Raw genomic sequence first — 26,187 nt, forward strand, 5'->3', positions numbered from 1 at the left:
TCGGCGATCCCCATATCTTCGCGTTTAATAAATGTCGCTTCCTCTCCCATCCTCCGATGCGATAGCCTTACGGATCCGAAAGGCTATCCAATCACCCCTATGTCGTTTCGGGTCCAGATATGTAGCGTTATTGGAATTTGACGATTACAATTTGTTTCCTCTCCTCCGCAACGATGCAATTATGGGTCGGACCCGATAAGACCCAAAAGCAATGTTTGTATTATTTCAAGTCCGTTCAATGGTTCCCCTAAGTGTTTTTGTGCCGATTCTCTGTGTTAATGGGCTTTTCCGCTCACGGACCCAAGCTATGCCAGATTTGCCTTAAACACAGGAATTCTTACGATTAAGAATAAAAACACAGGGCCACAACCACTTCAATCGAATACATGGAAAAGCAAACACTCAAGCCTCCATGGGCTCATCATACGATTATGCACACAACATTGATTTTATTCATAATATACAGAAGAACAAAATCTCGGCCTTAGGCCAGATTACACAAATTTGAAGACCTCTGTTATGAAGAATACAGTCCACGCTGTCTTGCTTTCACTCCACTCCAAGCTCTCTCTAATCTCTCGCTTATTACATTTTCTCCTTTTATCACTCAAATAATTCCTCTAACAATATCTAACAGCAATCTTCTATTCTTAAGAGATCTAACAACAAATCTTCTATTTCTTAGCTCTCCTTCACACCTATGCAAACAACTCTATCTCTAAATCTAAAATAAGATAGTCTCAACTTATTACAATAATGAATTATAACAAATCATTTGAGAGATCCAACCCTCTCAGTAAAAACTGGTTTTGACCCAACAGTCAATGAATTTCAACCTGTTTAGCCACAACATGTGAACAAGTTTTCACATTGCTGGCTAATCCCGATGCTCCTACATCGTGGGAAAAAGCCAAACATGAGCTCTGCCCCTATCATCATGGCCATCACTTTGGTTGTTAGGGCCCCTCATATTGGCCCCTTACATCATTAAAGAACCCATGATTGTCCGACTGAGCTGCCCCACCTTAAGGGGGTATTCACTGCTATATCTTACATATCATGCTCTCATCCCCTAAACCCCGAGCAGTTACAAAAGAAAAATCTATAAAAGGCAAAAGGCATATGAAGAAGGGTGGAAAAACAATGGTCGGGGTAACTCATGTACCACAATTGCTCCCTCCTACATTCATATACCCAAGTGTGGGCTTCCCTTATTTTAGCTACCCTTGTACTATGGCATGTGGCTTAGAGCCTTACCCTAATGCCCCACTCCATTCCATCATTATTTCATATACCACCTACCATTTGATGGATGTACCATGGACATGTCACTCCTTTAAACATTGAAACACCTAATAGGGTCCTTGGTTAACCTTCTTCTTGAACTTGGAGACACTTGTACGTTTTGAAGCCCATTATGGAAGGGCATGCCACTATGAAGTGTCTACTTGGATCCATGATTTGTAAGCTCATTTACTCAATTGCACTAATGTTTGGTTGTACTGGAAGGTGAGGGGACGCATTGGATCTTATACAGGATTGCAGGTAGGTCTTCGTCTGGGGTTTGGTGTAACAAACAAAGTTCGTATATGTAGCGGAATAATCTTCAAAGATGTAAACATCCATAGTAGGATAAGTAATATTTGTATATAATAATTGTTGCATGTACAAAAGATGTGTGAAATGATTACAATGAGGACCCGCTTATATACCAAGGCAGGGGCCCTTTCATGAATGATTATGTCTCTAAGACATGCCTCTTCATTACTAAACTATTAGTTAATTAATTATTATTTATTAATATCATATTTATATTTATATTTATTATTTTTATATGAATTATATTCATAACATTGTCCTTCTCTCCAAAAAGCTTTGTCCTCAAAGCTTAGTGATGGGTTGGATCTCTTTTCCCGTTTCGACTATCTTCTCGTCTCAGAACTTTCATCTTTGTTGATATAAGACGATATGATCCTTTGAGTGATAAACAAAATTGTCAGACTGATAATGGATTTGACTATCCAAGATTAATCTTCTATTGAATCTTTCGATCACTTGAAATTTGTAATGAATTGTTATCATAGGACTGGATTCTGCAAACTTCAGTATTCCTTGGAAAATAAATCTGTTGTTTCTATTATGAATAGTTCAAATATGTAGGCTGACTTAGTTGTCTTCTCTTGTGATTCAGATGTCGATAAGGAGTTCTTGCGGTTTGATTTTGCCCTAATTTGTTCATGGTGATTTCTTGTTTTATTGGGGGCATCTGATTTCTTTCAGGTTTAGAAATTGCTTGATTAATTGCGAGATCTTCACTTGAATTTTTTGTTGTTTGGACTACAACTTCTGAGTACGTCTTCACCTTAACTGATTTATCCTCTTCTTGAGATGTGATATTGATTGGATCAATATTTGTTCCTTTATCTTCGACTTGGACTGTTACAACTGGAGACTTCAATACTTCTTCTTGAGTAAGTTGTTCTAACTTGTCATTTAGTGACTTCTTGTCACTTTTAAGCTTCTTTATTTGCGTAAGAAAGTTTTGGTTATGATTTCTTAGACGTAAAAGCTCTTCGCCTTCTGGATTGTTGACTTTATGTTTAGTATCCTCCTCATCTTTTAAACTTTGGATTTGTTATAATAATGTTTGATTAAGGTTCTTTAAACATAAATTTTCTTCTTCTTGTTCTGATAAGTGCTTCTTGAGTTCCTTCTTTGTGGCCTTAGCTTTCTTGACTTGTTTGAGTAGTTTTTCATTGTGATCTCTGAGGTGCGAAATTTTTGTCTTTACTGGAGATGACTTCTTCAAGCTCTTTTTGCTTCTTTGGTATAGTTTTTTTATTATCTTGAAACATCAATTCCGAAATATCCTTAAAGTCTTCTAATGAAGGTGTTATTGATTTTGTCTTTCTTGTTATGTCTCGAAATGTGACCATCTTCCCCTTATAAGGAAATGTCAAAAATTGTTTCTCTATGTTTAACATGAATGTACCCAATTCCTTAAACCAAGGTTGACCAAGAATTATGTCAATCTTCTATTAAACATAGTTACAACACAGAATTGAGATATGTACTCATAATGATCTATTGTCACTTGTAAATCACTAATTTCATACTCCTTTTGGCCACAAATATCTTTTCTTTCACCAATGCTTGGCTCTTGAATTAATAGTTGATTTGCCAAATTAATATTGATGTAATTTTCCTCGTTGCTTGTGTTGATAGTGATATTAATTTCTTTTCCTTGGATACTTCCTTCTAATGTAATTAATTTGTGATCCATAACTAAAAGACCTTTATAGGTAAAATATTCCTTTACTTCTGAGTTAGACTCCATTCTATTTAGTTTTCCAGGATGAGCTTAGGGTTATAAAAGTTCTCTTTTTTGTTATTTTTTAAACTCTCCTCTTTTCTTTTTTTATTTTCACCTATCACTTTTATTTTTTAAACTCCTTATAGTTGTACTTTTGCAACAACAAAAAAAGGACATTTTTTATTTTAAAAAATACCTTTAATTGTTATTGTGTGTGTGTGTGTGTATATATATATATATATAAACAATTATTAGTATTTCCTAAAAAATTATGAAATGCAAGTAAAAATGGGTGGTGACTATTGAAACTAAACGAACGTGTTTGATGTTTGAATGGCGTGGTGATTGGATAATGTTGGTGGAAGCTTGAATTTGACTACAATAGATTATGAGATTCCCTAACACTATTCTTATGGCTCAAATAGAATGAACAGGGCATGGAATATGCGATCGGAGATGGGCAGAGCCTCTCAAAGGTCGTGGCAGTAATGAATGTTGTGCAGGCAATGATATAGTGAAGGCGACTGGTGAAGGCAGTTGGGTAGTGATGTAGGGCAACGATTTTAGAAGGCAGAGCAGGCGGCGGCAGTGGTGGGAGTTGACCAGAAGCAAAGACGGTTGCAGAATCTGTGGCAGCGCATTTCGTAGGGTCACAGGAGTTGCGTTGCATCGGAGGTCGAGGTGTTGCAGTGGTGTCAACAGTTGTGCGACCCGTCGGTGGTGGGTTGACAATGAAATAGCTTGCAACAGTGTGGCAACGTGGGCAATGGTTGCAAACTCGCAATGTTGCAGAATGGATGGGTGGATGATTGTGCAGCAGTGCAGTTGGGTGGACGTTAGCGACGGTAACGAGGCGCTGTGCGGTCGAACGTTTGTGTCGTATTCAGCGACTTGCGTCAAGTAGTTATGTCCGATGTGTCGATGTGTATGTTATTTGTTTTTTCTTTAATATATATATTTTAATATATATAACTTCTTTTATAAATATGTTTTCTTTCATTTTTTTAAATAATTTTTTTTGTTTATTTTTATTTTTATTTTTTATTTTTCTTTCCTTTTTTATTTTTATTTTCACACTTTTTTAACTCTTTTTTTTATAATTTATAAAAATAAAAATAAAATAAAAAGTTATAATTTTTTAGTCTCCTTTTCTTTTAATAATTTTATGGCGAAAGGCTTGACAACGAAATGGAGAACCTCCAATTACTTGTGTGGCTAAAATCCTCAATCGCTCAGCAACGAACTTGATGAATACTTGATGGCCAAGGGCCTGAGAGCAAAATGGAGAATCTCCAAAATGTGTAGTGAAACGCTTCAATTATGACAATAACAAAATTGATGGCAAAGGCCAATGATCGGAGAACCTGGCTCTGATACCAAGGTAATGAACAAAGTTCGTATACGCAGCGGAATAATCTTCAAAATACTTCAAAGATGTAAACACCCATAGTAAATTAAGTAGTAATTGTATATAATAATTGTTGAGTGTACAAAAGATGTGTGAAATGATTACAATGAGGGCCTGCTTATATACCTAGGCAAGTGCCCTTTCATGAATGGTCATGTCTCTAAGACATGCCTCTTCATTACTAACTAACTAACTATTAGTTAATTAATTATTATTATATTTATATTTACATTTATTATTTTTATATGAATTATATTCATAACATTTGGTCTCCCTATACAGGGTCCAATCCCTCCAAAGGTTCATATTGTCATTTGTAGGGTGAGCATTGAGAGCCATGAGTCTCCACCATAGTTGACAACAAATTTCCACTTCGTGGGATCCTTGAGTTCCACTTATTCCTTGTCTGTGTTCCAAATATTGGACGATGATGGTGCACCTGGACCACCTTGCCCAACCGGCTCCACTCTTACACCACACACTAAGTTGTTGATCTAGGGCCCAAATAAAGATGTGTCGTGCCATGAGAGACAATGGGAGGGCTTGCATCGTTCTTCCAACCCTTACAGATGGAATACAAGCTTGTTTGATCCATTTGGATACCCATGAGGATGTTTTGTGCCCCCATAGCCACTTGGGGGCACCACAGGTCATTTGCTTGGATATCAAGGGGCCAACCCCTTTATCACTATGTTTGGAGCTCATTCATTCATCTTGGCACACATTGGACTCCACTAGGCCTCCTCAATGGCCCTTCGACCTATTGTATCTATTATTTTTCCCTCTTGGGAGGCTTATTTTTGTATTATCCAGCTATCTTGGTGCACTTGTCACCAAGGAATGTAATTTTTGCACATTTTATTAGTTGGGGAATTACTAGGCCTAATTAGGCAAATCAACCCCTTAGGGAGGATATATATTGATGTGATGATCATTTCATTTGATCATCACTTGGATTTGGATTGGTATCTCTTCTTGAGAATTTTGCATTAGCTATTGAGGATGAATTGGAGATTCTTGGATGCATTTTGATGTTTGGATTGATGTTATTCTATTTTGGAGCTTCTCTCTTGCAAATATAATGGATGGATATACTTTTTATGCCATGTAAGTTTCTCTCTTATGCGAAATTTTCATTTTATGTTTAATGTATGGAATACTGCATCATGATGTTGCTTGTGCTCTAAACTTATGCGAAAATCTTGAATCACTAAGTAGGCTTGATCTATTGCATGTGTTATCCATTGGGCATGAAAAGTGAATGTTCCTAGGGGTTATCATTGAGGATTCAACCTTGAAACTCCATTATTTTGACAAATCGAAGTATAAATCCTTCTTGTAGCTAGGTAGTTGCTTCATTAGGGCATGCAAAGCTGCAATTAGGCTCCTTGATAGAGCAAAAACCCTAAAATCAATCTCATCCTTGACTCCATTCTCCCAATAGGCTAGGCACTGGTCTAGTCCTAGGTGATCACCAAAACGAAGATTTTTCTCACCTCCTTTTCTCTTTTCCAAGCCCTAACCCTAGTAGGCTTCCTAAGGCATCACATGAAATCTTTTGTATCCATCCAAAATTGATGAAAATTGGTCTAGAGTTGCATTGGTTTGTCCTTCAGAGGTCCTCCAATTTTGATGTTATTCCGGTGGTGGAATCTCGAGTTTTGGCAAGCCCTAGCTCGCAAACCATTCTCCCTAGGTTTCCTTTGGTTAGTGGCTTTATCAAGGATCATTATATTAAAGTCTCAAGTCAAATCCAATCTCTTGATCCTTCTTCTCCTCCCTCACTTGGTCAAGCCCCTTTGTTTGAGGTTCCATCCCAAACCCTTGACCTCATTTGGGTCCACTAGGGCATCTTTGTGGCCCCACAACCTTGTCACTCCAATTTCACAAGGATTGCTTGGAAACCCTATTCTTTTACAATTCTTTGGTCTAGGGAACTTCTTATCAAGAAATACTCCTGAACCCTAGGTTTAGGTCTTCTTGTAGCCCTTCTCACCTTGCTTCTAAAGCAAGCAATCATCATCATTAGAGTCTCTCCTTTGAATAGGCTCTTGAAATCACTATCAACACACACCATTGATACATTTCTCCAAGTGATTTCCCTAACACCGGGACTCCTCGCATCGGTGAAAGTCTGTAAATAGCGAGGAGCTTTAGTTGAGATGACAGTGGGTGATTGCTCCATTGTTGCCACTTGGCCTAGTAGTTTCTACATAGGTACCCTTCCTAAGACCCCTTCTAGTTTGAGCGGTAACAAAGCCGAAATTCGACCTTCATTGCAAGACCAAGATTCTCTATGGTTTGACCAAATTTCATAGATTTGACCAGTATTGACTTTTCTTGACTTTGACTTTTTGGAGGTGACTTGGGGGAGGACCAACTAGGAAACTTTGTGATAGTCTTGGTCTTGGGTCTTGGATATCTCACTTTTATATGATTCTTTACGAAGAGGATTGTTTGGCTTTTCCCCTTGTAGGGCTTTGCCCAAGCTTGGAGCCTAATTTCTTGTGTTCTTTGTCTCTTTGTTTGGATGGGCTCTATCACAGAAGAAATGCAAAGCAAAGGTTTCAACTCTAGACCTTTGAGACTATGCTGGTGCCCTGTTACTAAATTGACAGAGTAATAAGTTCAAGCATTGGACCTAGCTTGGATCTTTGGAGCTTGGGCCTCTTGCCACCACGAGAAATATCTAATTTTTTAGTCTTGTTGGAAAATCAAGGTCTTTGTCATTAATATCACCCTCTAAGCATTAATATCCAAAGGTATCTTTGTCATTACCTTTGTATCTGTATAGGGATCTTTGTCATTAATATCACCCTCTAAGCATTAACATAAGATAGAAAAAGCATAGCATGTCAAGTCAAGATTTTGTTTGAGTGATGCGTACATTTTTAGGAGGGTCATGATAGAGGAGTTCGACAACCAATGTCACTAACATCAAGGTACATAGAGGGATTGGTGCTCTTTATTAAATACGAGTTCCATACCCTAATACATAACAAAGTTCAATGGAAACATTGCAATCCCCCAATCATGAAATCCTGAAAAACTGATAAATCTGCTGGATTTTGAATGAAATCTAAAATTCTATTTTCTCCATATGAAATCCAATGAGGCCAGAACCACTCTCAAACATCCTTAGTCATTTCATGGTAATGTTAAAAATTTAAGTAAAAGGATGAAAATGAAAATTAAGAAGAATGTCACTTTTACTTTAAGAATTTAACATTACCATGAATATCATATCAATACTAGGGCCATAGACTTGATCATTAAGTTGCCCCACTCAAAAATTATTTGTTTCTTACAAATTGCATTTCGAACATTACTACAAAAAAAAATTTGCAAAAAAAAAGCAAAATGCTCCCGAAAAGGCAGGGAGCGAAAAAAATTTAGGGAGCGCGCTCCCGAGTCGCTCCTGCCGGAGCGCAGATTGAGAGGGGGGGGGGTCACTCCCCCGCAACACTGGGCAAGATAATACTTACCACAAAGGGTAAGGATCACAACCATCCTATTGTCCAGAGATTCCCCAGCCCTAGGAACTCTCAAGCTCAATTCCTCTTCCTGTGAGCTCAAACAGGGGGAAAGAGCATAGCTCAATGTCCTCGATCAGTCAGGACACTTACCTGGGAGTGTCATATCCATCAGTCCAAGCTACTCTAAGAACTTCCATTTCGGCAAAGCCTTGGTAAGTATGTTTGTTATCTACTCATCTGACGAAATATGATGGAGTCTTATGGCTCCTCTCTATACCATGTCTTGAATATAGTGATACTTGATCTCAATATACTTGGACTTGTCATGAATTACGAGATTCTCTGCCATTGAATCCCACTCTTGTTGTCATAATATATCACTGTAGTATCCAAGACCTACTCAAATAGCTCTCCAAAGATATTTTTCAACCAAACTGCCTCACAACTAGCCATGCTAGCAGCAATGTATTATGCTTCGGTCGTGCTTAAAGCTATGAACTTCTATTTCCTGTTCATCCAAGATATCATAGCAGACCCCAAGCTAAAGCGACACCCAGATGTGCTCTTCCTGTCAATAACGTTTCTAGCTCAATTAGCATTAGTGTATCCATGTAATCTCACATCTTCAACAGTATATCTCAAACCAAGATTGATCGTCCCATGCAAATAAATACAAGTTCATTGACATCATTTAGAGGCATCACATCGCACATCACATCTTCATTTGGTTCAATCTCTCTTGAAAATTGCAAGGCCAAGTTCACATGTGCGAAAGGAGGAGAGAGAAGTTTCGTTGACTACATTGACTTTTTGGGCATCTTTGCCAAGCGTTGACTTGGGGCTAATTTGACTTGGTTGACTAAATTTTCCGATCTATTTTGGAAGGTTGAATTTAGGTTTACTATGACCAAATTGTCTCGACACTTTGACCATATTTGACCACAAACTTGAAGCTAGGGTCGACCGCAAGCTAACAATTGACTTTGACCAAATAGCAAGAGGAATATTGGATCTATTTTGACGAGGTTTGACCAAGCAAGGAAGGTCGAATTTATTAGTGCTTTGATTGAAGTTCTCTGAGCACATTTGACCATTGACTTTGACTAGTTAGGGTTGCCATTCACTATTGTTGACTAAACTTTGACAAGGTTGGAATTGCAGAAACGGTACTTTGACCATATTTGACTTTTATGCTCATCATTGCTTGGATATTGAATTGTTGACCTTTGACTTATTGTTGGATGTACTTGGAATATGTATGTTTGTTGAACATTTGATGATAACTAATAGAAGAAGAATCTGGTTGGGTTTCCCCTTGTGGGGTTTTTCCTTGGTTTTTAACCTAAATCTCTATGTAACTAGGTTCAGTCTTCATAATTGTATTTGAGTCATAATAAAATGTATTTATCAAAAGAAAGAAAAATAAATTTTTATTATTATTAAAATGACTTATCAAAGCATGGGTTTTGAGTCATCATGTTCTAGGTTAAAGTCCCCATTGAGGACTTCTAGGTTTTATCTTGAGTCATTGTCCATTTTATGAGACCCTTCTTGGGCTTCTGAATCATGTAAAAAGAATTATTATTGAGTCAAATAAGTCATTTGTCACCTCCACACCAAGTTGTCCCTTGCCTGATTAAGTCGGCCTACATTAGGGCAAGTCAAGAGGCTATATATAGAAGTGCAGTTCGATTCATTTGGAGCATCACTTAACAAGTTTGATACACAACAAGAAGAAGCAGAAAAAGTGTGAAGTTCCAAGAGAAGAAAGAGAATTGCAAGAGAAGGACAAGATTGAAGTTTTGGGCTACCTCTCTCTCGTGCAAAGTTATTGGGCTACTGTCAGTGTCGAAGTTCTATTGCTCCTTCTAGGTCGAAGTTTTTGCTACTGCTTCAAGGTCGAAGCACTGTTTCTTCTAGGTTGAAGTCTTATTGTTATTAGGTCGAAGTTTTGCCATTGCTTCTAGGTCGGAGTTCTGCCACTACTTCAAGGCCGAAGTTTTGCTGCTTCTAGGTCGAAGTTTTGTTGTTGCTACTAGGTCAAAGTTCTGCTACTGCAAGGTCGAAGTTCTAGGTCGAAGTTGCTGCTGGAAGTTTATCATATGTAGAAGAAGGAAGGGTTGACTTAGTGATTGGAGGAAGTATGTGTCTAGGTCAGAGAGTCTTGGATTATCTCGTGAAACTACTGAAGGAAGAGTTTTTTATTGGGTTTTCCCCTAGATATGGGTTTTTTCTCTAACTGTCCGCCTACATTTGATGTCTTTGATCTTCGTGTTATAGTTTTGGTAATTGCTTGATGAACTAAGATAAAATAAAATCACAAGAAAATTAATAAGAACATAAGAATATCGCAAGTAATTATCAACATAAGAATTTTTTTCTGCCTTTCTGATTTTCCAACATGGTATGAGAGCTAAGGTGAAGACGAAGGAAAAAGGCAGCCGGAAGATCTATTGAAAGAAGAATAAGGAGTTTTAAAAGGATTGAATAAGGATCATATAAGGAGACAAACCTACTATCTTCAAGAACCATTTCTAACTCATTGAAGGGAGAAAACAATTTAGAAGGAGCCTCCAATTACAGGGCATGGAAAAAGAGGATAGATCTCATCCTCAAAAAGAATAAAGTTTTGGATCTAGTCAAAGGAAAAGTAAAGAAACCCACAAATGAATCAAGTGATACAAAAAAAGCAAATTTTAGAGAAGGAAAGATATTGGCCATGAGCCTAATGGTAGATGGAATAAAGGATAACCTCATCCCATGTATTTTCAACATAGATTCCACTCAAGAGATGTATGAGGCCTCATCCAAATTGTTCACAATAAAGAATCTTGGTCAAAATGCAAGTCTTAAGAATGAACTAAGAACTACGAAGATGACAAAGGATGACACTGTGGCATCCTTCTTTGTAAGGATAGCTAGAATTAGAGATGAACTCCAGGAAATAGATGAAATAGTGTTTAATGCTCATCTGTGATCTTATTTAGCAGTTTCTTATTAGAAACTTGTTGTTTCTATTTTCTTAGTAGAAACTTGTTGTTTATGTAAATACAGCTGTACTATTTATTGAGCTTCATTGCTCATTGTAAATCAATTCAATTTCATTCATTGATTATGGTATCGGAGCTCGGGTATTTTTTTCGAAATAATTTTTCATTGTCTGAAAAATTTTGTACTTCATTTCGAAATTACTCTCTTGGAGTCTGAAAAAATTTTTTGGGCGTCGTGGTCCACCATTGCAGGTTCCCAACGAATAGCAACACGTCGCTGCTACTGTTCTCTACAGAAGTCGGGATCCTGGCAGGTCGAATTCCCACGTTCGACTCCCTCTTGGCTCTATGTGTGAGGGTTTGTGTGTGCGAGAGCATCTAGCCAAGGAAAATATCAGGCATCTCCTGTACGAGTGTGGCCATTTGTTGCTCCAGCTTGACGGGCAAGACCACTTCTGCCTTCATCGTTATCGTCCGCTACGTTGTCCAAAATAAAGCTCTTGGACATCCTTCTAGAAGACAGGGTGCCTACGCCCATCTACACAAAGGCTGTGGAGGCGCTATCGAATTCCCGGACGAGGCACAACGCGGTGGTCATAGAGCTCGGGTCGAAGATTCTGCTTTGCTCAGGTGCATGCTTGACTTCGCCAAGCTCTACTTCCGGACCAGGGTGCAGGCGACCAATTGGGCATCCAAAACCTAGACAAAGACACAAGACTTGCGGACAATGGAAATGAAAGCAGGCAACTGAAAACGATAAAAATTCTCCACTGGTCGTGCTTCCCCTTGCTCAAAGTCACGTACCAGCATCACACAGCAAAGCCTAAAATTTTCGAAGTGCGTGTCCATATCTCAGCAATCCATATTGCAGGGACGAAATTTAAATGGCGTGCAAGGTTTTTCTCCCTGTCATTCATTCCCGCTTCTCCAACTATTTTGGTCCCAGCCACTTTCTGGGGTGTTTTTTGATCTGTTCCATGAGCGCATTTGGCTTTAGGAGCTTCACTGCAACTACGCTTACTTTGTATATCAGTGGAAGGGTTTGGACGGAGAAAGTTCTCTTCCGCTGCTTTCAGAGCGTAATATTTTAGAAGGTAAGCTCTCAGAAGTTACCGCGGTGGAATTTTCAATATTGAGCAGGGTTTTGTGCTTCTATTTTGAGCGGATTTGCGTTCTCTGTATTTTTTTAAATATCGAAAATCCGAGTATTTGTCACAAAACATCTGACGCATCTTTGAGGAGACAGGGACATATTGCTGAAGGTGAAATTAATTATTTACTTGGTAGGGCCAAGTTTTCATTCTGGTTCTATTTCTATTGCACCAGCACCTGTTAGATTTTGTCCGGATCAGTCGGCATTTGCATTGAAATTCGTGTCGGACTCGTTTGTTGTTTTCTGTGTCTTGGGAAACGTGTAGATGGCCTCGCTAACCAACCTGATGCTGGAAGGCAGTCAGTGCTTTAATGGCACCAATTATAACATCTGGAAAGACAGAATGTTGACCATTTTTGAATATAGGCATCTTGACCATCTTGTTTTGTATATAGTTCATTACCGCTCTTCATTACCTGTCGTTCATTACCGCTCTTCTAGGATTACCGGTGTCCTAGAGTACCTTTGCATCAAGGATCAACAGTTGGAAGGACACTCCTACATTCGAACAATTATGGAATGCATGTAGTCAAGAAGAAGTCAGAATTTCATTAGTAAGCAACAAAGAGAATGAAGAGGAGAAAATTTCAAATGCCTATTCCGCACATCACAAGAATAAAGGAACCTTCAAGAAGTCCAAAGGGCCAAGAAAGAAGATAGACCTATCCAAGATTGAATGCTACAATTGTCACAAGATGGGTCACTATAGAAGTGATTGTCCTGATAATCCTAGGAATAAAAAGAGAAACAAGGATCAAGCAAATGTTGTCGATGAAGGATCTCCAAAGAAGAACAAGACCGAAGAATCAGAAATAAAGGACTTACACTACTAAATCCTTTCTCTCTTAACCCCTCACTCTAAGTTTTGAATTGTTTTCCTTTATACTTGGATTTCTAGTAGTTATAGGTTTAACATGCTTTGGAAAAACATTAGTGAATTGTTTTGATAAAGTTATATGTATCCCTCGAGTTTGGATTAAGAGGGAGACCTCACCTTTTTACCAAAGATAAGTATCTTACTCCTTGTATTATCTTTTTATATTTGGTTTCCCTTTCTTATCTAATATGTGTTTGTATTAGATGCTAATAACATTTCTTTTCATATTTTTCCATGCCTTGGAAAGCTTGTTGATTTGCTCAACGATTATGGAAGTTTGAAGCATGACAAAAGTTATGTTGCAAAAGAAGATCTTCAAGAATTGATGTCCTACAAGGTTCGTTAAGAGACAACTCAAAGGTATGTCTTAGACCATAAGATTTGTTCTCTTCATAATAAAGGTATAGCCATTTCTTTATTCTACTTTACATTACTACCATCGTTATGTCTAGGACCTTTGAATCATAAAGATTCTTATTTGGGTGATTAATCATTAGATTGAATCTACCCTCTTTATAGATTTGATCATTCTTGTAGAACCCTAAAAAGGTTCTCTGTAAAATCCTTACCTAAGGGTATGTCAATATTGATTATGAAACCCTAGTCTACTTAGGGTTATTGATGAAATCTAGAAAATTCTATTGTTTTGATGTTTGGGATTTTGGCATTGTTATGGAAACCCTAGTCTTTTAGGGTTGGATAGTAATGTCTATGTGTTGAAATCCTGGACCTTTAGAGGTTTTTGGAAAATTAGGAAATCCCTTATATATCTAGAATAAGCTCCTAGGAATGAAACCCTAGGTGTATGTTTGTTCGTCTAATCGAAACCCTAGCTTGATCAAAATTGTCGTATGTCGAACTTTAATATATTGATACGTGTGTCTTAGGTTTATGATATGCTTGTACATGACTATGAAATCCTATATATATATATATATATATATATATGCATATGCTAGCCTAATTGTTGATGCTCATATTTCTAGGGTTTGTAATTAAGCCCTAGTAGAAGTTTGATATTCTAGGATATAATGATATTGTTTAGCTTTGATGATGACTCTAGGGTTTACAAAAAACCCTAATAGGAGTTGGTCATACTGTTGAAACCTTAGATTGTGTTATGATTGGTTTTGATTGTTGATATCTAAGGCTTAGTATGGAATCTAGGATTTACATCAAATCCTAGTAGATGTCTAACATAGAAATTATGAAAAATTGTTAGATGCATTGTAAAATTGCACTTCTATGCAATATATCATAGTAGAGTCTACCATATCTCTGAAAGTAATATTGAGATCCTAGATATAATGAGACTGATATCTTGATTGAGTTACTGATATGGTCTAGCAAGAAGTTGAAGTATGTGTCTCTTGTTGATTATCACCCGAACTAAGTTTATCTGTTTGATGTCTAAGTCTAATGCTTCCATTATTGTATGATTTTGATATAGTTCATGCTTTTGTATATGTATTTAGTTATACTTGTTGTTTAAGTTGTGCAGGTACATAATCTTCAAGATGTTAGAAGATATTCGTAAGAAAATTTGATTTGATTGATAAGCATGATGAATGATGATGATCAAGATGACTTTGATAACAAGGAATGAAGCCATGAAAGATCCTCCGATGATAAAGAAAGTAGTTGATCTCCCTAAGTTAAGATGGAACCTGGATAAAAGAAAGGATATATCTCCCCAAGTTGAGAGGGAGGGCATATTATGATAGTCATGGTGGATGTTTTTAGTGTGGGATCTGATATGATTTCATAGATGTGTAGAAAGCAAGATCTTGATACATTAAGTAGTGATGAAGCATAATATGTTGTTGCATGTAATGTAGGAAAGGAAGTTGTGTGGTTGAGAAAACTTCTATCAAATTTGTTTGGGAAGTCTCTAAGTCCTACTCTGATAATTTGAGAAAGAAGCATCAAGATTATTGAAGACCCCGAAGGTTTGTGTTGACTTATGTGTATTTGAAAGTTTGTCACTGATTGGGGTTGTGTTTGTCCTGCTGGACCTTCGGCTTCCTTCCTTCCCACTCGACCTTCCCCTTCCTCTATTTCTTCAAATTTACGAGTTGTGAATTGTTACTTATTCTCTATATTCAATGTTGAAATTTCTAGGTTTGACACATTAGAAATCCCTACTGCATTATCTGGTTTATTTCTCCTACTTGTTTATTCCATTAACAAGTTATTTATAAAAATAAATACTGAAATAAACACAAATGCAGCCTTAACTCATAAACAAATCAGCAACTAAAAATACTAAGAAAAACACATAAGGCACACCATTATTTTTGGACAATCGTCCCCGAAAAAACCCAATGAGGGAAAATCAGTGTAGTGGTTCTGAGGGTTTTATTATTATGCAAATTCTTGAGTACAACTAGGGTGCCAAAACTGGCTCACCCAACAGAGATTGTTACACCACAGTAATACCTCTTCTCGGAGACAGATATTCAACCTCTCAACTCTAGTCTGCCCCACAAAAATCCTTTCGGCGCTTCCTCTTGGCTCTATGTCAGCCCTACTAGCCTCAGGATAGCTCCTGAACCCTCTGCGTCAGCCTTCTAACTCTCTACATCAACTCTCTGGTCCTCTGCGTTACCCACGCAGGCCCCTCAGCCTCTGTGCAGTCCCCAACTGCCTCTGCGTGGCTCCTGCTGCCTCTGCATAGCTCTAGCTACCTCTACGTCATCCTCTTGGTCACTACGCTGACCCTCAGGCACTATCTCTGCCTCTCTACTATGTACTCACTGCCCCTCGAAGCAATATATCACTTGTTCGAATTTTCTCAGCAAGCCCTGCTCCAGAAAATTGAACTAACTGATCAATCTTGGTGTATCTCCAACTAACCCTCAAGCCTCCTCTTATACTTTTCCTGTTGAGTCTTCAACGGCCGAGATTAAGTCTCTAATCAATGGCTAAGATTAGATTTGGCTTGATCCATGTCATTAGAACATTCTCACCTAGTTTTATATTAATACCCATTAATATTTTAAGTTTCCTAATTTTAGACTTAGGAACCTCATTAAAAATAGTAATTATTTTAATATCTCTCTAACCAGGTGGAATTTCCCCAAACCATTTCTGGGCCTTGGAGATCTTATGTCCCTTAGCCTCTCCACCAATTTTCATTGCTAGAGCACATCCGATGCTACCACAAATCAACACTCCCTCTTAGCGAGGAATGTGTTCTAGTAATGCTCTACCACTGAACATCACATTGATCCTTCGGCACCGGTACCTGTGCTGATGCTTGGCCTGCTACCTCACATCATCTGCATTGTTGCTTCCTGTACTACTACCCATGACTCTGCCACTACCACTGCTACATTTGTACTATAGCTCCCTCTCAATATGTTGCCCCTGCTTCCCATAGCACTGCCACTGCTAACTGCTACATTTGCAACTCAGTTACCGAGAAGTAAGTAACTGATCTACCCAAATATTGACATCCTTGTCAGTTCAGAAGCCTCCTGATGCTGAAGCTACCTCTGCTACTATCTTGTGCTCCCTTTGTTGCCTCTGCGCTGCTGCAAACACCTATTTGCCTCTTGCACTACTGCAAACACCTACATGCCTCTCGCACTGCTGCAACCACCTTTGTGTCTCTTGCACTGCTGCAACGCCCACTACGTTGTTGCAGACCTCTGCACTCTAGCACTGCCTTGTCGCTCCATCGCATCTTGCTTCTACCCGACATTCGTCATCCAGCTAGTCATCCTGCTACTATCGTTAAGGGCTCTCGTAGCCGAATATGATCCAAGAGTTTGGGCACCTCAAGGATCCTGCCCCCTGGTATGTAGTCCTCCTGACTACAACTCGATGGCTCCCCACCTCTTCTTTAGAGGTGTATGAGCACTCATGGCACAATCGTCATCAGTCTCGACTTCTTTCTCCGCCTTAGTCGGAGCTGCCTTGGAGTCAGAAGCCTCTCCCTTGTTCTTCTTCCTGGGACACTGGGATGCATAATGACCCAGCTCCCTACATTGGAAGCACGTCACCTTGGAGATGTCCTTCTTCTTCCTCTTCCCTTGTTGTCTCGCAGATTCCAGAGCCACATCCTCCTCTTTCTTGATTCGACTTCCCATCCCACTACTCCCCCGCATTGGTCAACACCATCTAATCTCATCTTGGTGAAGAGTTGCCCACATCTCTTCCCATCCTGGAAGATTAGCTCTGCCCAAAATGCCTTGGACAAATGTCTCCCACTCCTCGGAGACTGCATTCAAGGTAGTCCTCACCATGAACTCCTGATCTGGCGTAGCCCCTATGGAAGTAAGTTGGTCACGAATCTCCTGCAATCTGAGGAGGAATAGATCTATCTGCTCCCCCTTCTGCATCTGATATGACTGCAGTTGATTCTCCAATAGCATCTTCTGCTGCATGGAAGTGCCCTAATACAATGTCGTCAAAGTATCCCACATCTCCTTTGTTGTGTTCTTTTTAGCAATATGTGGTACGACATGATCCTTGACCCCATCAAGGATTATGCACTTTGCCCTCGCCATTGCATCCTCATACTTCTCATTATCAGCTGGGTCGACTGGGATAGCCACGGTTCTCAAGGCGAAGCCCTTGATGCGATGTCTATCCAGGACTACCAGGATCCTGGCCTTCCAGATGACAAAGTTGGAAGCCCCATCCAACCTGTCCTGATCCCTCAGTCTGTTCACTGCCATCTCCGCTCCTCTTCTGGACTCCCTCTGAGTTTCGACTTCCCTCTTGGAAATCTCCCTCTAAGTCCTGATTTCCCTGCTGGAAATCTTCCCACCAAATGTCGAACCGCTCCTCTCCAATCCTCTTTGCAACTGCAACTCGAATCTGGATTTCTTGGCTAGAAATCCGTCAAGGTAGCGACTCCCTCTACCTTGGTTCTGTCCCATTAGGTACTGTTCTACTTCAACAGAAACAGCACCCCACCAGCTTCCCAATCCACAATCTGCCCACAGCTCCCTAGGCCCTAGCAACTGAAGAAACTAAGCCTTCCAGCTCTGCGCAATCCCGGCAAAGGCTGAATCGCTCCTCTAGCCAACTACGTCAAGCCTACCTAGCTGAGTAGGATGACGTGGCTCTTTGTGAGCCTCTTCTGCCTCTGCGCTGGCCCTCTCTCTGGCTCGAAATGATGATGCAAGCCCTCTGCGTCACTCCTTCTCTGTTGCCTTCTGCTTAGGAGAAGCTTTGTCTCTCGAGACAGCGGCTACTGCTGCAAATTTCCGATATCGTTGATGCCTTCAGTCCTCCTATGATCTGCAACGCTCTGATACCATGTTGAAATTTCTAAGTCTAACACATTAGAAATCCCTACTACATTATCTGGTTTATTTCTCCTACTTGTTTATTCCATTAACAAGTTATTTATAAATATAAATACTGAAATAAACACAAATGCAGCCTTAACTCATATACAGATCAGCAACTGAAAATATTGAGACAAACAATAAGGGAGACGGTTATTTTTGGACAATCATCCCCGGAAAAACCCAATGCGGGAAAACCGGTGCAACAGTTCTAAGGGTTTTATTATTATGCAGATTCTTGAGTACAACTAGGGTGCTAGAAATGGCTCACCCAACAAAGATTGTTACACGGCAGTAATACCTCTTCTCGGAGACAGATATTCAACCTCTCAGCTCTAGTCTGCCCCACGAAAATCCTTCCAACGCTTCCTCTTGGCTCTGTGTCAGCCCTGCTAGCCTCAGCGTAGCTCCTGAACCCTCTGCACCAGCGTTCTAACCCTCTACGTCAGCTCTTTGTCCCTCTGCGTCACCCACGCAGGCCCCTCAGCCTCTGCATAGTCCCCAGCTGCCTCTGTGAGGCTCATGCGGCCTCTGCATAGCTCTAGTTGCCTCTCTGGTCACTGTGTTGACCCTCAGACACTATCTTTGCCTCTCTGCTATGTATTCACTGCCCCTCGATGCAACAGATCACCTGTTCGAATTTTCTCTGTAAGCCCCGCTCCAGAATATTGAACTGACCGATCAATCTTGGTGTATCTCCAACTGACCCTCAAGCCTCCTCTTATACTTCTCCTGTTGAGTCTTCAACGGCCGAGATTAAGTCTCTAATCAATGGCTAAAATTAAATTTGTCTTGATCCATGTCATTTAGAACATTCTCACCCAGTTTTATATTAATACCCATTAATATTTTAATTTTCCTAAGTTTAAACTTAGGAATCCCATTAAAAATATTAATTATTTTAATATCTCTCTAACAGGGTGGAATTTCCCCAAACCAAATCTAGGTCTTGGAGATCTTATGTGCCTTAGCCTCTCCACCAATTTTCATGGCTAGAGCACATTCGATGCTACCAAAAATCAACATCCAATGCTCGAGATCAATACTTAAGGTGAAACGTTTAACTTTTATTTATATATGTTCCACCAAAAAGACACGTCTATTGGAGGGAGGTCGACTTGTGCATGAGGTGGCACATTAAAAATATATCGAAGGGCCTATTGTTAATATTCAATCAATTATAACTTAGCCTTGTTATTTACGAAAATCATATAAGAGTTGTTATACCCACATGGGGGTCCCCACATGCCACGTCATCACCTTTAATCCCGTAATCGCAATTTCATGAGAATCGGAGTCATTCCTTTAATCCCTCAATCGCAACTTCATAAAAATCGGAGGTTTTACAAGTGTTCACATGCTCTATCTTCTAATGGAGCCGATGCGATATTCAGTAACCTATTTTTAATGAATCCATCAGGTCCACAATATTATCGCAATCGGCAGTCCGGGGTCCAGCACTCTATCGCAATTGGCGCTTTACCGTGACATCCCATTAAGACATGTGATATGAAAGTTCCAATACGCGGATGTAATATTACATTGAGGTGAATTGTAATGGTCCCGCTGGTCCGTATATATATCCACAATCGCAGATTTTGAGTGTGACATTCCTTTAAGTTACATAACTTCCGATGCGGCAGTTCCAGTATGGTGGATGCGATATAACAATAGAGCATATTGTTATGGAACCATTGGGTCTGTAATACATATCGCAGTCGGGGAATTCAACGTGACACATAATAAAGTAACAAAGCCGTCGATATTGATTTATTTGATGCGTTGTGATCTTTAAATAGTTTTCACAGTTTATTACTGTTAACTCCTCTGTTACGGCTCTTACTCTTGGGTATATGCAATAACCTATTTCTCTTGCTCCGATAACCTGCTTCTATGATGGCCTCCGATAAACTCTTCCTCTTACTCTTTGGCTTCACGATGGCTTCCAATAGCTTTCCTCCTTGGGTCCACTGCTTCTATTATCTCTGTATTCAATCCTTGGGTACTCCATGAACAGTATTATGATCAATGGGCATCAATGGGCAACCTCACATGTCACAAGAATTTGCCATCACAAACACTGCCATATTGACATCAATGACCACCTAGATTAACATTTCAAAACTATTTCGATGATGTTTTCTGAGTACACATCCGGAACAAACACCATCTCTGCAAGATGCCAAAGGAAGACCTATCACCATATTTTCTTTACATAGATTTTGAAGGGAGCGATAGTTTAAGTGACCAAATCGCTCATGCCAAAGTTTGCTCACTTCATCATTATGAGCAACAAATACTGAGGGAAGAGTTGATGACCAAAGTTGTTAAACTTATACAACCTTGTAGAATCATCAACAATGCTAGTAGCTAAAATCTGTCTAGGATCTTTTACATCCTTAATTACAACATCATCAGCTGAAATTCAACGGTTTACCTTCACCTGAAAGAGTTATCTGATATACAGATAGAAGGTTGCAGGATAAGGTAGGAACACATAATGCATCATTAAATTGACCATTGTATAGATGAATAGTTCCAGTCCCTACAACACTAAGAGATCTATCATCACCAACATATATATTTTTGGTGTTATAATCATTTAAACAAGAAAACATGGCTTTGTTTTTGGCCATGTGATAAGAAGCTCGAGAATCAATGAGCCACTCATGAGAATGAGTAGAAGAAGATACATTTAATGCATTATCAGACCAAGATGCTTGACAACCACATGTTGAAAGTGTTATTCCTGAAGATGAAGTTGAAGTTGAAGAGTGCTCCAAATAGATGTTATGCTTCTTCAATGTTGCTTCCAAAGCTTCCATCTTCTTCAACCATATGGATTCTAAGTGGTTATCACGATTACAGAAGTTGCAATGTCTATCAGTCTTCTTCCCTTTGTTTTTATTTGCCTTATTATTTTGTTGAGTTGATTTTTCATTTTGAGACTGAAATTGCTTAGGACCCTTGTTTGGTTTAGGACTATTCTTTTTAGGATGCTACTATGCTACTTCTTAGGATTTTTTGAACTTGGTTGTTGCTGGGTTGTTAAGGCTTTCTTAGAAGAGTTTCTAGTATTAAGAAGACCAAGATGTAAGAGTTTTTCTTGTTCTCTTGTTAAAGAATCACAAAAGGCATCAAAAGAGGGGGACTTGTATTCTTGTCCTGGAGAAATAAAGGCTTTCTAATAGAATGGAAGGTGGAAACAAACACAGAATAGGTTGGTCCTAACTTAGTGAAAATGGAATAGATAAGGCTACCATCTTCCTTCTTAACCTCAACACCTTCCAAGAGAAGTCTAAGGGTCTTGAACTTGGACAAAAAATCTTCAATGGAAGAAAAATTATAGGGGTCCAAAGTAAGCAACTCATTTTCGAGTTGGACTATGATTTCATTTTTAATTCAAAAAACAGTATTGAGTTTTTTCATTGCTTCATCGGGGGTATGGAATCTAAGGTCTGGAGAAATAGACATCCCTATCAACCCACGTGCTTAATCTTGCTTATTTTCTCATCTGGCTAGCTTATCTTCATCTTGAGGTTTAGACTCTTGGCCTAAGGCTATTCTATAAAGACCTTTACTTCTAAGTAAATCCACCATGTAAGATAGCCATTGGAAGTAGTTGGTGCTGTCAAGAATAACTAGGCATGGACTTTCCATTTTAAAAGAAACTAAAGTTGTATATGCTGAAACTAAGTGTTCCAATGGAAAGATCTCGAAAAATTAGGCCGATTAAAAAAAACGACTCTGAAAACGGCTTCCGGATGAAGAAGTTATGCCTTTTTGAAGAAAAGTTGTTGAAGATGTCAATGAACCACGTGAATGTTTGGAAGTTGATGATAATGTTATATTTTAAAAAAAAATCTTCCCCTTTCCAAACTTAATCTAATTAGCTCACCTTTAAAAAAATATTACTTTATGTGACCCACTTTTATAAATAAGTGAGAGTCACTTTTACAATGGTACTTTATGAACTATCCACTAAATTGTAACTTAAATAAAAGATAAAGTGACTTTAGAATTATAAGTGACTCACTTTTTATAATGGGTGAGAACACTTTTACATAAAGTAACTTTAAAACATAAGTTACATGTGTTTTTTGAAAAAGTAACTCAACAAAAAAAAAGACTTGAACCCAAGACCTCTATTCTCATAAAGTAATTTTAGACCAAGTGAGCTAGTTAAAAGATTTAGTAATTGTTGGAAAGGAGGAAGTGGTTATTTTATTTTTTTTTGCTCAACAAAGTTTTGGGATGTGTGCTTGCTTGAAAAACCCTTTTTTGCCTACAAAACAAAAAAAAAACAACAAACAAAAGTATCCAAGCCTTATGACTTAAAGTTAGATTTGGGGTTAGTCCCCTGGAAACTAGATATTTTCCTCAATGTTTCTGATTTTCCGAGATCACACTAAGACAAGGCGGAAAAAGAGCATACACATGAGAAATATCATTTCTTTATGTTTCTGGTTTGCCCAGATCACACAGAGTCGGGGGAAAAGCGCATACATAGAAATGAAAGGTATAGATCTAATAATAAAAAAATTTATAATTGACTATAAACCGAAATAAACAAAGAGATAAATAACTATAACTAAAAATAAAGACTATATACCTCCAGATCTTAAAAATGACGTAGCTAGGGCTACTGGAACCTTTTCGCATGAAACGAAAGGGGTTCCTCATTGGAACAGATGCTCCTAACACAATAGAGCAGTCCTCTCGGCCCGAAAGCAGTCAAAAACAGTAGATCTAGGAAACGACAGTCAGATGTAGTTGTACCGGCTTCGGATTTGGATCACCAATGGATGCGGCCCTCGAATGGCTCTAATACCATGTAGGAATTTACAAGGTAAGTTCCTTAGATTGAACACCAAAGGACACCGCTCACAAACAGATCACAGATCAGTACACCAATGTTCTTGACAGCCTGAGCCAACGCGGCCACTTCAGGCAATATTATTAATGAAAGAAAGAAAATTTACATAAGCTTTTCTCATAAACAGTCACCAGACAAATGACCCTCCATGCTCTTTAAATAGAGATCATGGACCAATCGGGTGTTAAGCCACGGATCAAGTATCAAGTAATACCAAAACTAAGTTGCACAATACATGGAAACTAGTACGAGTATCCGAAATGGGAACGGGTACGAAACGTGGCCCCCCAAATTTTAGAAACACGGAAACGCAATATATATATATATATATATATATATATATATATATATATATCTTAGGACATTTAAAAAATATGTGCAATCATAAAGCATACATGATACATTCTAATCTATTACATTATGATTTAATTGTCAATTGTCAATGTATAAACTATAAGTCTCTAAATTTACATCACATTTACTCATGAATGATCACATAATGAAAATAGCAATATCCAAAATCAGCCATGAGAAATTTCTAATTTCTTGTCTCGTGCTTGATTAGGAGTCTCCTCCTACATAGTCGAACGACCTCAGTGTTCTTGATTAAATACAAGTTCCATACCCTAGTACCCTAGGTGCTCTTGATTATTGGGAGTCTCCCCTGAGGGCTTGGTTCTCTTGATTAAATACAAGTGCCATATCCTAATACATGACAAAATCCAATGGAAACATTGCAATCCCCCAATCCTGAAATCCTGAAAAACAGATAAGTTTGCTGGATTTTGAGTGAGATCTAAAATTCTACTTTCTCCATATGAAATCCAATGGGGGCGAAACCACTCTCAAACATCCTGAACCATTTCAGGGTAATGTTAAAAATTTAAGTAAGAGGATGAAAATTTAAGAATTTAACATTACCATAGACTTGAACATTAGGCTACCTCACTCAAAAAAATCCTCTTTTTTATAACTTGAGAGAGGCATCTAGAAGCATCCAGAAGATATTTTAGTTGCCAAATAAAAAGTTAGAAGCGAAAAAATTTTAAAAAAATAAAAGAAAACATCAAGTGTTAACTGGAAACTCCGCCATACGGCCTGGAAACTCGTTTCTGGCCGTACTGGCCACGTTTCCCTAGCGTGAAACGGGTCAGTATGGCTGGAAATGAGTTCCCAAGCCGTACAGTACGAGTTTCCTCGTTTCCAGCCGGAAACGGACCCCTGGGCAACGTTTCCTGCAACTTAGTACCAAAAAGAGAATGAACCGTCGGATCACTTCATGTCTAGAACATATCGTGATTGTCGGATTGTAAGTTACCAAAAGTACATACTAAAGAAACACACTTTACCTAACTATACACTAGACCAAGTTATACTTAATTATTTCTTATGTGTCGGAATATCCTAACAGTCAATACCCTACCTTTGGATTTTTGAACTCGTGTAATTGCATTACATTCACACACACATTTGACAACAGTATGGAACACTGAGGACAGATTTCCTGGCATTTCATTTGACCATGCACTTTCAGTTGTATGGAGGTACAAAGGTCTGACAGTACATTTAATAAGCTGAACGAAACAGAATGCACCTGAACTGAACTTAAGCCGAACCCAGAATTTGTTTTGAGGTTCGCCAAACTTCGAACCTCAAGGTTCAAGCTCGGCAAACCCTGTGACTTAGTCCAAAAGAATCGTGTCATCAAGACTAGTAGCAAAGCAGTTGCAGATATAGCTCTAATCAGTGGGACTAGTCTAGCAGTTCTTATGAATTTAGAACCAAGGACATTCAAATAATAAAGGGAGTGATATACATCAGGCCATATGTTGCTCTGATGTCTTAATTTTCCTGTTTGGCATATTCTGTGTCATTGACACTATAACTAAGGGACATCTGGTCAAAAATAATAATATTCATAAGCTCTGTGAGGGATTCATGACATTAAATTAGTATGTCATTAGCACTAGAATAAGGGAAATCTGGTCAAAGAGATATATTATGCTTGAGAGCTATAATTTGTGTCATAAGCTCTGTAAGTGACTGATAACATTAAATTAGGACGTTGTATTTTGAGGGTAATTATTCATTGGGGGTAGTTGCCTCCAACTGTTTTTTATGGGACACTTCTGCCAAAATTACAAAAATTGTCACTGTTTGAAATTCGCAGGCACAGGTAAAATCTGTGTAATATTAGGAAAATCCAGAATAGTAGATGCTCATGGAAATTGCTTCTAGACCTATGAGAATGGGCATCAGCTTTAAAAAATGTGCAAGCAAAAATTCTGTGCCATTGACACTATAATTAAGGGAGTCGGGGGACATCTGGTCAAAGATATATAATATTCCTGACAGTTATAAGTTACGTCATAAGCTTTGTGAGGGATTCATGCCATTATATTAGTATGTCATTGGCACTATAATAAGGGAGATCTGGTCGAAAAGATATTATATGCTTAAGAGCTATAATTTTTGTCATAGGCTCTATAAGTGTCTGATGACATTACATTAGGACGTTGTAATCTGGAGGTCATTATTCATTGGGGGTAGTTGCCTCCCACTGTTTTGTATGGGACACTTTTGCCAAAATTGAAGGCCCCTCTCTCAGGTAAATCTATCGTCACTTATATAGGGCATGTCCTATTTTTTAAAGCCATGAACACCTGCATGCTTTATTTCATTGTCACTGTTTGAAATTCGCAGGTACAGGTAAAATCTATGTGCAATATTGGGAAAATACAGAATACTAGATTCTCTTGAAAATTAGTTCTAGAGCTATCGTTGGGCATCA

The 26,187-nt window shown here is 38.6% G+C and overlaps 1 protein-coding gene across 1 annotated transcript in view; it reads right to left on the reverse strand.

The window, feature by feature from the left end:
* LOC149231889 (uncharacterized) overlaps window positions 1-26,187 on the reverse strand; it is a 39,129-nt gene that overhangs the window by 9,415 nt on the left and 3,527 nt on the right. The gene's annotated exons all lie outside the window — the stretch shown is intronic.

Source organism: Pinus tabuliformis, chromosome J (genome assembly GCF_031772625.1).
Source record: "Pinus tabuliformis cultivar Carrire ecotype Pingquan chromosome J, CPIR1, whole genome shotgun sequence".
Taxonomy (NCBI): domain Eukaryota; kingdom Viridiplantae; phylum Streptophyta; class Pinopsida; order Pinales; family Pinaceae; genus Pinus; species Pinus tabuliformis.